This window comes from Panthera leo, chromosome E3 (genome assembly GCF_018350215.1).
Source record: "Panthera leo isolate Ple1 chromosome E3, P.leo_Ple1_pat1.1, whole genome shotgun sequence".
In the NCBI taxonomy this organism is placed as follows: domain Eukaryota; kingdom Metazoa; phylum Chordata; class Mammalia; order Carnivora; family Felidae; genus Panthera; species Panthera leo.
The window spans coordinates 12,044,478-12,054,647 of record NC_056694.1 but is presented as its reverse complement, the minus strand read 5'-3'; the positions used below and the strand labels follow the sequence as shown (position 1 = coordinate 12,054,647).

Sequence of the window (10,170 nt, the reverse complement as noted above, 5' to 3'; positions counted from 1 at the left end):
GGTCTTTAATCAGGGGGCCTGTAAAAGTCATCAGGAGAGAGTTTCCAAGGATTCACGCACCCGTCCCACCCTTAAAGATTTGGAGTCAACGTTTTGAGTAGGGCCTGGGCACGTTTATCTCGAACCAACTCTAAGCCAAGTGATTCTGGTTCGCACCCGCCCCCGGTCAGAATCCACGGCCGTGAAGGATGGGTCATTGGAGGCCATTTGCTGTCATCTCAGATGCTATCGTTACTCTGAATGATGTGGCTGGTCCCCGGGTGTTGGCTCGCTCTAACCCTTTACTTGAGAAGTAAATTATTTCTCTAACGTCTCCACTGTGCGCTTGTCTGGCGTCTGCGTGAATATAGGCGCCGAAAGGGGGAACGTCGCCTCAGGAGGGAATGAGTCGCTCTGTGTGAAAGAAGAAACCTTTCTCCAGGTGGATCTGGAATCTGCTGCTTGGAATTCACATCCGCTGACAGAACCGGCTTCGTAACGCGCGCCGCCCGGTGCAAGATGGAAACAGGGGGTCCACTCTTTGAACGCCTCCTTGCATGCACCTTGTCCGAACAGCATCACAGATTCATCAAACAATTGGTTGTGTTCGATCGGAGAAGCAGACGTCCTAACCAGAGGCCCGTGGCTTGTGAGTTAGAACATGGACGTTTGAACATGGGTATAAAAATCGTGTCTGGCTGACAGGTTTGTTTGCAGGATCCGATGAGCTAATTTGGGGGGAAGCCTGAATAGCCCGCATCACAGGGGAGGCTCTCAGGAAATGCCAGCGGATTTTACTCCATAGGAAGAGTTACTTTTTTGGCGGGAGAAGAGTCTTTAAAGATGTAGTTACATTAAGGGCCTCGAGGTGAGATGGCCTCGATTACCCGGGGGGCGCTAAATCCGATGACAAGTGTCTTTACAGAGGCCACCCGGCCACAAGCCTGCCTGGAGGTGCCGGGGGCTGGGAGAAGAGAAACGCGTTCTTTCGTGGAACCTTCCGAGGGGGCGTGGTTCTGCCGACCCCGGGGGGGTGGGGGGGTGGGGGTGGGTTCAGACTTCTGGTCTCCAGAACGGAGAGAGGATAAATTTCAGTTGTTTGCGGAGGAAACGAACACAAACCCCTACATCTCCAACATCACTTTCAGATGGAATCTTCCAAGAACCAGTAAGGGCAGTGGAAGACGCTCATGCGGTGCCTCGTGTCCCTCGGGCTCTGCCCTGAGTTCACCTGCAGGGACGTGGAGATTACTGTGTGTCATGAGGCTCCCTGCCCCCCCCCCCGTCCCCCTCAGGTGCCCACAGCAGCTGCTCTCGGCCCCCCTGGGGGCTTTCTCCAGGGCCCTGGGGACTTGCCTGGGTGTGGGGCGGCCCCTGAATGCCAGGCATTTGACACCCCCAGGGATAACTTCTCACCGATGAGAAAACGTGGTCAGGGAGATATAAATATCCCTTGATGGACTGATCCTAAGGAGCGCCGCTTAGGACAGCTTGGAAGGTTATGGTTGAACCCAGGTGGCCCAGCTCCTGGGAACACCTTCCAAATGAAGGGCCTGCCTCCAGTCCCTTATTCCAGAATATGTCGGGGGGAGTGAATCCAAAGCAAGACACGGACCAATAACCCTCTTAGCGACTTTAATTAAGGTACGTCTCCGTGAACTCGTATGTTACTATGTTATCGTGCACAGTGTAGACCGGTGGAGAAGAAGAACTGTGTAGAAGGTGGGTTAGCCTCTGGTTCCCTTCTCTCAGCCCGGAGGTGCAGCTCCAATTGCGGGGGGGAGGGGGGGGGGAGTCTAATCGTCCCATCTGATTTCCAGGAAAATGATCGGGACCAAAGGCAGAGAATCCAAAGTTGCTTTGGCAGAAAAGTCGACCCTTGTAGCCAAAATGCAAGTGATGGAAACTTTGAGGCTTCAAAGAAGCCAAGTGTCCTTTGATGACCAAATATGCCAACGTGTCCATCGAGTTCATTTATGTGGCTTTTTGGGGGGGGGATGATCAGCTGTAAATATACATTTAGAGAATCAGAGAGACCCGCCCCCCCATCAGAGATTAATTTGTGTCTTTTCTGCTCTGTTGTTGCGGCCGCTACTCTTGTCACTTTGGGGATCCCCGCCTGGGCTCGCGATGGTTCCACCAGCGGAACTTCTCATCGTATGTTGGGAAATTCGAACGCTCGTTGTTATGTTGTGAAAAAACACATACGTTGTTGAACTTCTCGGGCACTGCAGAGGTGTGACAGAGTGCGACGCAAGCTAAAGAACGATGCGTTCTTTTCGGGGAAACTGAGACTATATGGTTCGGACCGGGCAGGCAGCTGGTCACGAGTTATGTGTAAAAATCCGCACGCTGGCCCAGGGTGAGCCGAGTGAGGAGTGATTGGTAGTCTCCAGACTGAGTTCGGGGCTTGCTGCTGATTGAAGGGTTCCTCTCACTTTTCTCCGGCTCCGATGTGACACCCCCCGCCCCCCTTCTGCCTGGAGAAGCCCCTTCTTCTTTTTTTTTTTAATTTTTTAAAAAGTTTTATTTATTTTTGAGAGAGAGAGAGACAGAGCATGAGCAGGGGAGAGGCAGAGAGAGGAGGAGACACAGAATCCGAAGCAGGCTCCAGGCTCCGAGCTGTCAGCACGGAGGCCCGACGCGAGGCTCGAACTCCCAAACGGTGAGATCAGACCTGAGCCGAAGTCGGATGCTCAAGTGACTGAACCACCCAGACGCCCCTAACATGCTTTATCTTGAGGTGGAAATGCCGGAGAAGCTAACCGTGTCAGGCCCTAAAGAATAAATAGTCGCTTTTAATAAAGATTACTGTTCGGGCGAAAGGAAGGAAAGAATCTCTAGTGTATGTTCAGGTGTAACTTCGGAGAATCCTTTTGCTTATGGTTGATTTTTTTTTAAAGTCTGTTTATTTATTTTGGGGGGGGGGGCGCAGAAAGAAAGGGATAGACAGAGAATTCCAAGCAGGCTCCGCACTGTTTGTGGGCTCAAACCCACGAACTATGAGATGGTGACCTCAGCATGACCAAAGTCGGACGCCCCACCGACGGAGCCACCCAGGCGCCCCGGGGCTGATCTGCTCCGCTGGGGAGGCAGGCCCCAAGCCTATCCCAGGGGGGGTCTTGTCACCCCTGTGGCTGCTTTGATCCGAATCCGGGTCTTGCTTTCTCATCAAATCCTTACGGACGTCACTTTGCTAATGGCTCTGTCACGGGCACCTCCAGCCGGCGGTCAGAGAGAGTCCCTGGTTCCTGTGCCAGTGTTATCTTGGGCCGCACGGATCCTGTGAATGACAGGGACTAAACTGCTTTACCGTCCGGAAACTCCCAGAAGCCTGGCTCTTTGTCAGGAATTCTCAATTCGCCTTGTTGGCAGTTTCGTGGCTCGGGTGGAGAGCAGCTGTTCTGGACTTCACAGAGGTGAAGGGGCATTCACCTGGGGACGCAGAGGGTGACGGGGACCCGGGGCAGGGGGGGAAGTGGGGGTCACCAGGCTCTCTTGTCGTTTGTAATGTTGGAGGCATGAAGACACCCCTGCCGGGCTGGAGGGAGGGCTGAGGAAAACAGATCCCAAGCAACCTGCACAAATGACGGGTATGAGCCCGTGGCCGGAACCCTCTGCCTCGGAGCTTCTGTGAAGTGGGACTGTCCCCGAGGTGCTTTCTCCTCCAGGGAGGGCCGTGAAGGAGTCATTTAACAGGACCGATGTTGTTTTCGGGGCGCCTCCCTTGTTCCACTGTGCGTCTGTCCATTTTTCCACCGGCAAATACTTAGCTGGGTCGTAGACCGCGGGGTCGGCTCGGCAAACGGGGAATCTGGTCGGCACAATCAGGGAGTGTGGACCCAGGAGCCGTACGCTTAATACAAGTGGCAGAAATGAGAAGCAAAGGTGTGATGGCTTTCTTACCTTCGGATCCGTGTGTTCCTTAAAAAGGCGCTGACACATTCTTGCCCCAGCATGTTGCACGGGGACACTAGGGTCGAAGGGAATTACGCGGCTCGTCCGCTGCGACGTAGCTAGTGCCTCGGGTCCCTCTCTCTCTCTCTCTGCCCCTTGCTCACTTGTGCCCTCTCTCCGTCTCTAAAAACAAAGGGTGGGGGGATGCTGTGCGGCTCAGTCGTTAAGCATCTGACTTTGGCTCAAGGTCACGATCTTACGGTTCCTGAGTTCGAGTCCCACGTCGGACGAGAATGAGCTCCGCTTAGCGTGAGCTCCGGCCCCGCTTCGGGTGAGCCCCGCCGGTCCAGGGGGGTTGTTATCACCTTTTCAGTGTTTTTGATTATCCAGTACTCCCTATCTGGGTTCTGGACATAACTAGCGTCCCATGGCTTGTAAGTTAGAACACAGATGTTTGAACACGGGTATAATAATCGTGTCCATCTGATAGGTTTGTTTCGGGTAAAGCCTGAATAGTCCACCTCACAGGCGAGGCTCTCGACAAATGGAAACCGAGACCCCTTGTCGTTCTGTCCATCAGAGTGAGGACACCACACGGGTGTGTGCCCGTGTGTTAGAAAGCGGGGGGCGGAAAGCCATCACGCGCCCAGGTAGGGCAGTGTCACCGACCGTGCTGCACGAGTCGGGCTCGGAGAGGCTAGTGGTTTGCGTTTGGCCCTTTCCGTGATGACATCTTACCATCGGAAGGGCGGCCGTGGACGGCCGTGTTCCTGTGGCTTGCTGTCACCCTGCTAACTTGCTCTCATATCCGTGGCTCCAGTCGCTGGCTTTCAAACCTTGCTTCTGGTTGTGTTCGCTCTGGACACAGAAGAGCAGAGGCAAGCTTTAGATCCCCGAGAGATGAGCGGACAGGATGAAGGGATTCTACGCGTCGTGGGGAATTTGGGGAAAGTGTAGAAGTTATTTCCGTAAGAGTTAAACATGGCCTTCAACACCAGACTTTTTTCTCGTGGTTCCTCAGGGCTGACCCTGAACCACGGAGAAGCAGTTCTGGGTCAACCGGCATTTCGGGGGGCGTAGGGGGGTGGGCTGGGGGGCGGGGAACGCTTCGCAAGATAACGTAGCTGACCTTGGAGGATGGAGCTGACGATGGGCCCCAGCCCACGGGATTTTCTCAGGGATTGGGGAACAGACATAAAGCTCCTGGCACGGCGCCTAACACATGGTGATCGCTCAGGAAATGTTAGCTGTTGTGACAATTATTCTACGTAGCATGATTTTTATAAAATGCCTTTCTCGGGGCACCTGGGTGGCTCAGTCGGTTAAGCGGCCGACTTCGGCTCAGGTCATGATCTCACGGTCCGTGAGTTCGAGCCCCGCGTCGGGCTCTGTGCTGACCGCTCGGAGCCTGGAGCCTGCTTCGGGTTCTGTGTCTCCCTCTCTCTCTGCTCCTTCCCTGCTCGTGCTCTGTCTCTCTCAAAAATAAATAAACATTAAAAACCCATTTTTGTTAAACGCCTTCGCGGTGAAGACGCTCGGCCCAACAGTGACTCCCGAGGATTCACGGGTGGGGCGTCACCGTTTTTTGTGGGGAGAATCTACTGGAGTCCCATGTTTGTTTGTTTGTTTTTTCCCATTGCCTCCTGAGGTAGCAAAGCGGAAGGTCTTTCGCTCTGGAAGAGCCTGCCCTGTGTCCCTGATACTGGGAAACACACACTAGTGTGTGATTCCCACCCAGAGAGGGCTGAAGGTGCCACGCGGTGGCTGGTGCTGCCTCTACGGCCCCTTTCTAGAAGTCAGGCCAAAGAGGGGTGTGTCCTGTAGGTTCTAGAGACATCTAGAGGCCCTGATGGACCCTGATGTGGGACGTGGCCTGGAGCCGGATGAAAGGGATCCTGGCTGGAAGGTCCTCCCAGGGATAACCTGAGAGGCGGCAGCCAGAAGTCTGGGAGCCGGGGGAGAGAGCTGGAAGGTGCCGGCAGGCAATGCCTCGCTCTGAGGAGGGCGCTGAAGTCCCCAGGGGGAGCCACTCTGAGAAAACCCACTCACCTGCCCCACAAGGCGGGAGTCAGCTCTGGGCACCGTCCCCCCTGCAGAGAACTAATACCGTGTCAAACCGGGCCTGCCTCTCAGGCTCTTCCAGATCCTTCTATCCACTGGACAGCAGAGGCGTCAGAAGTAGGGAGACCGTATCACCGACTGTGCCAACTAGGACATTGAGAGAAAGAAAGCGCTCTTCTCAGTAACCATGTCTGGGCAAGTGACCTAAACTGGATGCTTCCGGGCGAACTTGCCATCGTCCTGGGCAGCAAGCAGCAGACAGATGCGGGAGGAGGGGCTGGAGAAGAATGGAAGGTCCAGACTCTCCTCCAGTGCAGACATCAGGGTTTACATTCTTTTTTTTTTTTTTTTTAAATGTTTGTTTATTTTTGAGAGAGAGCACGAGCAGGGGAGGGGCATAGAGAGAGGGAGACAGAGAATCCGAAGCAGGATCCAGGCTCCGAGCTGTCAGCGTAGAGCCCGACACGGGGCTGGAACCCCCGAAACCGTGAGATCCTGACCCCAGCCGAAGTCAGATGCTTAACGGACTGAGCCACCCAGGCGCCCCAGGCATCGGGGTTTAAAACGGGCCCCCAACCGGGGAGGAGGGGAGAAGCCTCAGCTGAATGAAATCTGGAGCTTTAGTTGGCTGACCTGATACTCTTCTCCTGAGAGGGGCCCGTCCAGAAAAGGTGGGGAGGCTCCGAAGATTTCATCCCGGGACAGGCCGCGGACTGCAGGGGAGTGTGGCGAAGAAGCAAAGCTGCTCTAGGAGTCCGCCAGATCCCTCGCGGCGCTTTCAAGAAAACGTTACTGTGTCTGATGCCCGTAATGATGGGGCCCATTTAATAGGCGAGGTGACAAGGTCAGAAGCCAAAGAAGTTCCAGCGCCTGTGTTCTTCCTGCCCCGCACGCCCCCCGATCGGAATTCCTCTCAACCCCCACCTGCCCTTCAGCACCTATATTTGTGCCTTAGCACTGCCTGGGGCTGCTGGGATCAGCCCCGGTGGGGAAACGGCTTGGAGGGTTGCCATGGAGACAAGCCCCGCCCCAAGTGGGAGGTGGGCTTAGACAGTTTATGCTAATAGTTGCCATGTTCTCATTGGCTCAGGGGCTGACGTCATCCCCGGTTCTCACAAAGCAGATATTCTGACCCAAGCAGATATCAGGACGCAGATACTAGGATCCGTGTTTGTAGATACAGGAGTTGAGGCCAAGACAGCGCGTGTTCCAGGACCCAGTTTCCACTACAGCGGGGACCCAGGAAGCCCTGGTTTTTAAATTTGGACATCAGTGGTCTTTCATTCTTTTGCAAGGCCTCTCTAGACAGAATTCTAGAGTTTCTTCTGGTTTCTGTGAGTGTGGCTTGGAAGGAGGCGTTTCTAGGGTAGTCCCTTGTTCTGTTGCCCCGCACCCCTTGTTGGCACTCTAATGCCAACTGTCTTTGTCACTGGCGGGAAGGTAGGCAGCTGGAAATGCTCTGGAGGGTTGAAGGCCCCGTGTCATTTGTTTTGCTAATGGGGCTGTTGTATTCTAGGGGCTGCTTCATCCTGACCTAATAGGCGAGAGATTAAAATTGATTTCCACGCCGGCACTGTCAGGGAACATGTCTGAACTGTCTTTTGGGATCTAATCTCTCTGTCCACTTCCGCAGAGAGGTTGGATGTCGTTTCAAAAGATGTCAACAAGTTTGTCCTTGATGGATGAGCTGACTTAACAAGAGCCTCACGCTCCGTCTGGGCCGCGGGGTGATCAGCACCTGAAGAAACCTGTGCCACTCTGGTCGCTTTAGTAGGAGCACGGTGCCGGTCCAGGGAGGTGATGGGCTGCGGGGCTCACCGGCCTGCTTTAGCGGGTGCCCACGGCGGGGGGATGTTAACACGATAATGTCCATTTAGAGGAGGGTAAGGAACGCTGTGAAGGATCTGGAATTTGACGTGATGAATGTTTGAGAGGCAGTTAACGAGTCTGCATCTGGGAGGACCGAAGAACAATTGTGTCCTCTCTGAAGTTTGGGAGGCCTGTCTTGAAGCTGAGCGTTGTAGATCTTATTCCGTGTGTCTTTAGGAGGCTACAGGTGGAAATCACCGGAAGGCAGACTTTGTTTTTCATACAAGGAAAAGGTTTCTAACCGTCAGGACTTCCTGACATTGAAGTATTTGGCTTGAGGGGGATTGAGGCCTTCGTCCATGGGGACCGTGTGGAGTCCCCTTCTTTGCTCATCCCCCTCCACAGGGGCACGCAACAGAGAGAGCCTCTTTGTGTCAGGGAATTCACTTGGGCCTCATCTACTTACACCCTCTCTGGCTTTCCTTGGGCATCAGCCCCCGTAGTTCTCAGCAATCTCATCCTGGCTGCTGTTGAGTCTCTTTGAGAGCTATCCCTTTTGTAGGCCAGTGAGTTCTAGAAGTGGGCGCCTGAGGGCTGCTGCCAGCTCCACAAGGCCATCCGGGACTCAAGCACTCATCCTTCTGCCCCAGCAGCCTCAGAGCCTGACTTCTACCTCATGGTCAGAGACGGGTCCTTGGGGCTCCAGCCATCACATCTGCATCCCAGGCAGCAGAAGAAAAAAAAAAAACAAAAAAAAACTGACAGGTTCCTTATGTTTTTGTTCTATCTCCTTAACCAAATCTTATAAAGCTGGAAGAAGCACTCTTTTGGGCAGATTCAAAGCTGCCTTGAAAAGATGGAGATATGGAGACAGCAACTGACATAAATCTGCCGTGGTTCCCAAATTGCCCAGAACCTTCTGCTGGCGTCCATCACTCCCCATGAATGGCTCCACCTGCCTGTCTCACCGGCACCCCAGAGCCTCCCCACTATGCTACTCCCTCAGGCCCCTCTACTTGCCTCTTTCCCAAACTGAAGCCCGGTTGTCATGGTGATACTTCCCTCGCTCTTCCCGGAACTGAATCGCTTAGCAGGCCTAGATGCGTCCTGGATTTATCCACTTCTCCCCGTCTCTTCTGCCTCTTCGTCCACACCGCCACCACCTCTGGTCTGGATTCCTGGAAAAACCTGTTCGTGACCCTCCCTGCTTAAACGGAAAATGGTAGGAGAAAGGTCCTTGCTGACCTTTCCATGGAAAGCTTCCTCCTTCCCTCCTCCCCCTCCTTCTCGAGCTGCCTCGACCCAGTTTTTAGCCTTTGCTTTCTCTTGTCTCTGAACATCATCTCTGGCTTTCCTTTTGTTTGTTGTTGTTGTTTTTTCCATGTTTATTTATATTTGAGAGAGAGAGAGAGACACGGCATGAGCGGGGAGGGGCAGAGAGAGAGGGAGACACAGAATCCGAAACAGGCTCCAGGCTCCGAGCCGTCAACACAGAGCCCGACGCGGGGCTGGAACCCACGAACCGTGAGATCGTGACCTGAGCCGAAGTCAGATGCTTAACCGCCTGAGCCACCCAGGGGCCGCTCTGGCTTTTCTTTTGAGTATTACACCTCTTCCCCCCTCTTTCCTCTGTTGGTCTGACTCAGCCCTGTGACTCATTCCTTAGGTCTCCCAGTGAACGTCACTTTCTATTTTTTCCTGGGCTAATGTGTATTGAACCCTTACTACAAGCACGGCCGGGTGGTTAGCATTTATATGGATTTTCTCACTTGGGTTTTCTCCAGGACCCTGAGAGGTGGAAACTATTCTTTTTGTCACTTTACATATGTGGACATTTGAGATGTAGGTCACGTAGGTGATCAGAAGTCGAGCCCGGGGACATCGGACATCTTTCTGCTCCTCGGCACCTTCGTGGATCCTTCCATCCCTGGAAGGCGGCAGCGCTGTGACCTCGCGGTTCCCGAAGCGTCCCAGATACAGGGTTCGGTGCATGTGTGTCCATACAGAGCTGGTTGTGGGGACCAGACAGCCTTGGTTCTTATCTGCGCCTTGCCATTTATTGTGACCCGGGGTAATTATCCAACCGTTCTCGGCCTGTGTGAAATGTGGGAGGAGGGTACATTCTCTATTTTTTTTTAATGTTTGTTTATTTTTGACAGAGAGAGACAGAGACAGAGAGAGAACGAGCCGGGGAGGGGCAGAGAGAGAGAGAGAGAGAGAGAATCCCAAGCAGGCTCCGCACTGTCAGCAGGAAGCCCGATGCAGGGGTCGAACTCACAAACCATGAGACCATGACCTGAGCTGAAACTAAGAGTCAGACGCTTAGCCGTCGGAGCCATCCAGACGCCTCAGGAAAGGCAAGTATCTAATATTTAAACGAATGACTAACTATCATTTAAATGAATAAGTAAGCGAATGAATGTA

At 53.8% G+C, this 10,170-nt stretch overlaps 2 long non-coding RNA genes across 2 annotated transcripts; one reads left to right on the top strand and one right to left on the bottom strand.

Annotated features, from left to right (window-relative positions):
• Nucleotides 1-3,021: 3,021 nt before the first annotated feature.
• Nucleotides 3,022-6,844, bottom strand: LOC122209675. The gene is made up of 3 exons (XR_006197702.1): nucleotides 6,571-6,844; nucleotides 5,926-6,084; nucleotides 3,022-4,734 (listed from the first exon to the last, which is right to left on the bottom strand). It is a non-coding gene; the product is annotated as an uncharacterized LOC122209675 (long non-coding RNA).
• Nucleotides 6,845-7,137: 293 nt separating this feature from the next.
• On the top strand, nucleotides 7,138-9,942 carry LOC122209699. Its single transcript, XR_006197716.1, has 3 exons — nucleotides 7,138-8,968; nucleotides 9,531-9,817; nucleotides 9,906-9,942. It is a non-coding gene; the product is annotated as an uncharacterized LOC122209699 (long non-coding RNA).
• The last annotated feature ends 228 nt before the right edge of the window (nucleotides 9,943-10,170 follow it).